We start from the raw sequence: 6,396 nt of genomic DNA on the forward strand, positions 1-6,396 counted from the left end.
GAGACTTTGAGGAAAGCAAACTCTTGCTCACCTTCCCATTAGCTTGTGCAATAAGCAGACTGATCATTTCATTAGCGGTATCTTTAGACCCACCATTGCCATCTGATGAGCATTACCATCGTGTTTGGCTTCCCTGAAGACCTCTTTAGCTGCCCAAAAAGCTCTATGGCCTTCTTACCCTACTTCAGCAGAAGACCCGATGTAATCAAGCATTGTACCTCCAGCTCTGTGAAACCTGTGGCTTCTTATGATTGCACTTGTTGGCTTGAGAGCTCTTTGAAATTAGTATGGTCAACAGTATATGCATTTGTTAAGTTTGTGGATCTTTTTATGTACAATAAAAGAAGTTTGACTGAGATTTTGATACCATTTAGAAGCTACTGAGTGGTGGAGCTCACAGTTTGCTCATAGGTGGCACGTTTCCCTCCAAGACCAGGTATAGGGGTAACTTCCCAGAGCTCAGTGGTTTCCTTCAAGAGTCAGATACCAAGGCAGCAGCTGCAGAAACTCAGGAAAGAGCAAGGTGGACTCAAATATCTCAACAGGACAAAAAACGTTAGGAGCTGGTGCTAACCTCTAAGACAAAAACTTTTGGTTGGGGAAGAAAAAACAGATACACAGGAAGTGTGGGGGTTGGAAGAGAAGAGACTGCTCTTGGGTTGGTGAGGGTGAAGAGCAGCCACAGCCATGGGGAGCTGGTCTGATGCATGCGGAGGATCTGTCACCTGCAGCATCCGGGGGAGGCTCAAGGAGGTGAGGAAGCTGAGGCACAGAAATGCATGCAGAACATGTTATTACTTTATATCTGTAGCTCTCAACGTTGTCAAATCAGAGTACGGCATCTCAGGTTGCTCTGTAATGCCCATGTGTTAGTGCTGCTTTCTCGTGTCCTCCTGAAAGCTTGGCTTCTCCAAGCGAGGTACTTCTGGGGTGGGAGCTCTGCGAAATCGCTGCCCGAGCTGCACAGGGAGGCTTGTGCAGTGCTGCTCCAGGGGGCTCTGGGCAGGTGGGATCCAGACCTACTTCTGTGAAGGGGAGCTCTCACCACGAAGATCATTAAGTAGCTTGTTGTTCAAAGAGTGTCTGTATACTGGGAGTGGTGGAGGTGTGTGGGCAAACAGGGCTGACACACAGCGCTGTAAACAGCAAGGTCTTCGTGAACCAGTGGCTGAAGCTTAAAAATTATACAAGGTGTAAACTGGAGGGAAATTGAATTTTAAGTAGTTGCAGAAATATGTAAGTTTCTCTTTCAAATTCAAAAGTAGTGATGTTCTAAACTCTTCTAATGGTTAAGTGCTGTTGATATATCAACTGCTTTGCTAATAGTACTTGTAGGTGTGAAGGTATGGAGAGTCCGTTAAAAACTGCTTTACAAATTTGCACTGTAATCTCTTAAATCTTGAGAGGAAGGGGAGAGCTCCACAGTCATATTAAAACTTTCTCACATTGTCAAACTTTCTATATTTTGCTGCGTTGAGAACCTTTTTTTTTTTTCTTTTCCCTTTGCTCTAAAAATATCTATAGGTATGGTATTCTTGTACTAGCATGCAGCTTCCTGCTGCTTTTATTTATTTATTTTCCTGAATCAACTTGATGTTTGTGCATGTAAACTGGTGTGTATGTTCACTTTGTGTTTTTATGTGAAAATGTTTTCTTTTATGTTGTAAAAGTTTCTTTTTTTTTTTTTTTTCTTTCTGGCTTGAGCACTGAAGTGAGGTGGTTCGTTAGGGCTTTGGAATAGAGGACTGTGTTGTGGTGAGAGAGGTTGCCTGAAACTCCCCAGCAGCAGGTGTTCGGTTTTCTGGGACAGTTTCAGAAACAGCCCCTGACTTTGTCCAGATAAGAGGCTCCCTCTGAGCCCCAGGCAGCCCTTCTGTGCTGTGCGGGTGAGGAGCCCCGGCACAGGCTGCCCAGAGAGGCTGTGGGGTCTCCTCCTTGGAGGCCTTCAAAAGCCGCCTGGAGATGGGCCTGGGCAGCCTGCGCTGGGTGGCCCTGCTGGGGCAGGCCTTGGGCCTGGTGGCCTCCAGAGGGCCCTGACAGCCTCAACAGTTTTGCATGACCCTGGTTTGTGACAGCAACCTTTTTACTGCTCTAGTTTTGAAGCTTTTCCTCTCATGATCGCTGCAACCCCAAACCCATCTGAGCTTCTGTCTGCAACCCCACGTGTAACTGCCACAGGCCCACCAGGGTGCGACCCTTTGCAGGCCCCACTTCATAACTGAGCATCTGAGCTGTGCCCCTGGTGCAGCTCCTCTCTGCTGTATGGAGAGTGGCTAAGCTTTGGGGTAGGGAGATGGAAAACAATGTTATTTTGATTTTGAATTAGTCTAAAAAAAGGGAATTCAAAAGTGGGATGAACTTGATCAAACTGGGAGCATCTGTGTCGTGCACAGAGATGGAGAAGGACTGGAAAGCGAAACCATTGACTTTGTCATGTATCCCAACAGCTTTCTTCAACTAGCTTCCAGAATTCTTGCCTTTCCATATAGAAAAAGTACCATCTCTTTTACTTTTAGCCTCAATAGCATGACGTTACTTTCTGTATGTAGATGTTGTATTATTTGTTGGCCACCATCAACTGCACAAGCTGTCAAGAAAGCAATCTATAATTACACCAAATGTCTTTAATTTTTCACTCTCTTAACTTCTGCTTACACAACTGCACTGTATATTAGTCCTGCTTCTTCCACAGCATCTTTCTTCATGTTAACCCTTGTCCAGCAAGTCTGACAAAGAAATAGAGGTCTCCAATAGCAAAGATACTTCCAGCAAGTTTTGTGAAAGTCAGTGGGTAGCTTAGGCAAGTGCCCCTTTCCCCCAGGGGGAGGCTGCAGCCTGAACTAAGTAGTTATCTGCTCTGTTTGGCCTGCCAGCAGTCCAGTGGGCATACACATGGCTCAGGATCACGGCCAGAGGGTGTGAAAACAGTCTTGAAGGAGGTGGGAGATGGGGACTGATGGTGTTGTGGAGGAAGGGAAGCTGGGGCTTGGCGAGTAGCTCATGGGGATGCATGACTTAGTCCATAGGAAATTAGGCCTTGTAGGGTCTGCTGCTCACAGGATACTTCACTGCCTGTGGTTATCCAGATGATGCAGACCCATTGCTGATTTTTTTTCCTAAAATAAAGAATCTTGGTATTTAGATTTGTCCTCTGCAGCAGGTTTTGATTTGGTGTGGTAGTGGTGAGTGCAGAGTGAGGGCACTCATTCCAGTGAGTCCTATTGCTCTTGTCAGAATAACCAAAATCACATTTGCCTTCAGTTTTTCCAAGAGTTTCATTTTAGAAGACGCTTTCAAGCTGATTTCTCTCTTTCACGTGTGCAGTATTAGTCCAGTATGGTTACCAGAGGTGCCAACAATGAGCATAAGGATGTTTAATCTTTCTTGCTCAAAAGTAAACAGAGAAATCTGTTTTAAGGCTATAAAGAAAATACAATTTTATTTTGCTTCTTCCTGCTGCTCACAATAAAATGTAAAACCGTTGGGGTAAGTTTTAACCTGCAAAATAAATATTTGCACTGTAAAAAGCAACTTTTTTTACAAAACTATACTGCTGGCTACAATAGGTTCCTCTATACGAAAGTTTAAAGGAATTGTAATGTAAGAAGTAAGACTTAGTCCTAAGAGTTAGTTTCTGCTTCATTGAGATTTTCTTTTAAATCCTATATCCCTTAGATATCTTCTGAGATGTGTCTGAATTGGTTATGTTGGCCAGTATGCAAAGTAATATGACTACATAAAGCCCCAAGAGGGGAGGCATCATGCAAAAATAGTAAAGGTGATGAGCTAAGCTGGATGTACAGGGAGTCAATGAAATACTCCTGGCTTGCTTTACCACCAGTCTGGCTTTTGCCATTTTCCTGGAGGTTTCCATTTTCAGAGGAGCACAGACAATAATTCAGCTGACCATGTGTAGGTGTCTTCATTAGGGGAAACTGTCTTGCTCTCTGGAGTCCATTAATATATTAATTAGATTTCTACTGACTAGAACAAGAGCTTAAACACCTACCTCACAGTTACCCAAATGTATGTGTTTTAATATTGAATGGAGTCTAACTCTAGGGGCTTGATTCAGTTCTCTAAATGTAGGATTGTGATTATATCTGAGTCGTGTCTGAGTTGCTGCAGAGGATCAGAGCAACACCTACACTGACCCTTGCTGTCTGCGGTTAAGCAGTTGAATCCTGAAGTGTATCTACATGTGGCCTAGGTATCTAGCTTCCCATAAGAGGCTGCAGAGTCCTCCCTGTAGTGGGACTTGGCAGCCTGACCTTTTAAAAATATATTCCTCCTCTACTCCTCCATTATCCAGAACTGAAGGATATAGAGGGGCGGATTATGTGTGCATGTTTTCGTGCTCGGAGCTGCAGCAGAGCAATTTGGAACAACAACAACAACAAAAAAATTGCGTGCCATAGTGGTAGCTCCTGCTGTTCAGTACAGAACAGGTACAGGAAAAGTCAGATAACTGGATGCAGAGAGAAGGGAGGAAGCAGACCATGCTTGTGAACTACAAGTAATGTAACACACACGTGCTCTGATATTTTAAGAGCTTTGGGGCTCGGGGCGTAGTTCTTATTGGAGATGTTTCTGTGGTAGTTTTCAGCCTAACCTTTAATTTTAAGTCCAAAAAAAATGTTTACTTTGGAGTGTGCATATAATTGTGTACTACAGAACTGTGTCTGCTTCTTTAATTTAGAAAATTTGCTGTTTAGGTTTTAGGATGGTGAAATACTGAGTGATATGGAAACTTTCTCTCTTGACTATGTGACCTAGCACGTATTGCAGGGACCATAGCTGGAGCAGGTGCACAGCTTGGTGCTGATCTCCCTTAGCTGTGGGTGAGGACTGCTCACCGCTGCAGTTAACCACCAGCACAGACAAGTAAATCCAGGACACACTTTCTGGTTGGTTAACTAACATGACATCCAGTTTGTTGGCATTTCCAAAGAAATACGGATTTTGATTATTCTGTTACTAAGATGCAATGTTTGAAGCAATTGTATGCAGAAAACAACTTTTACTTTTCTCAGGTCGCTGCCCCAGGCAGATTCAACCTTCTTACACCAAGACGTTACACCATGGTGGATGCATCCTTTGGTTCCGCAGAGAAATGGAATCAGTGGTTGAGCGAGGTGCAATGCATGCAAACCAGAAAACATCTGCAAGGAATGTAAGTATATGTACCTCAACTTTTAGCTTCCTTGAAAAGCAATTTTGTAATATCTTTGGAATGAGAATGTTTTTTTTTTTTTTTTCATATTTATTGCTGTCCTTATCATTACCCTCTGAATTTTCTTTTAACTAATTTTCTTGCAGTCACTGTGCAGCTTATAGGTTTCCAAATACATGATGATAATAGCATATGCAGTTTGCATTTTCCTATACAATTCTGTCGTTCTGCTGAAATGGATGGGAGTTGCGTTTCAGGAGATGAAAACAGTATTTTTCACTAATCATCAACTCTTCTGAGATGCTAAACTTCATTTCTTGAATCTCTTGCAAGAACTTCTATTATTTTTTCTTTTTTTTTCCAAACCAAAGAGCTGCTTTAATCACTTTGTGGTCCTCCTCTGAGCCTTGTATCCATTAGCAAGTATGTCAGAGTAGCGCTTCACTACTCGAATTTCGAAGAATTTTTTTAGTAAAAAAAAAAAAGTTCCCATGAAAAGGAGATTAAAAACTCACGTGTTATCTAAGTATTAGATACATCACAGCAACTGGTCTTGCAGGTGCATCGGGTAGTTTGCATAATCATATTTGCATTTTGACAGATTTGTGCTCATAGTGTGAATCCCCTCTTCTTTTGGCATCCCTAGACACTTGTGTAAGGGTGAGAACCAAGCGTGCTTTTTCTCCTGACTGACTGTTGACTCTGTGATTCATCCAGTGGGAGCCCTGTCGACTCCTGTGTTAAGATAGTGCTGACGACTGCAGTTGCTAACCTAAAGTTCCAAACTGTTTTTTGTTTCTTTGCTTTAGTGCCAGTTTGCAGATTTAAAAAATGCTCTGATGTGACAAACAGTTATGCATGTCTCTGCATCTTATAAATAAGTAAATACTACTTTGTTCTGTCAAAGATGCAAATTCTCACTGAGGCTGAGTAATATCACATCTTCGTTGTACAAGTCAGAGATGCTTTTGGGCCAAGAGAGGCTGTTGGTCTTGACTATCCGTATCAAAGAAATTAGTTGTGAGAGGAGAACCTGGTGGTTCTCTGCATGAGCATGGGAGGAAGCCCACTGAATCTGAAGAAGTCTTTACAATTGGCTACGATACATTGAACAATATATAAAATTCCTTTTTGCGGGAGGAGAAGGCTAACTAAACGTGAACTAAGTCTGCCAGTACAGATTGCATAAGTTAAATGGCTTCATTGCAAGTTAATTTCTTCAG

This window comes from Cygnus atratus, chromosome 1, assembly GCF_013377495.2.
Source record: "Cygnus atratus isolate AKBS03 ecotype Queensland, Australia chromosome 1, CAtr_DNAZoo_HiC_assembly, whole genome shotgun sequence".
Lineage (NCBI taxonomy): Eukaryota > Metazoa > Chordata > Aves > Anseriformes > Anatidae > Cygnus > Cygnus atratus.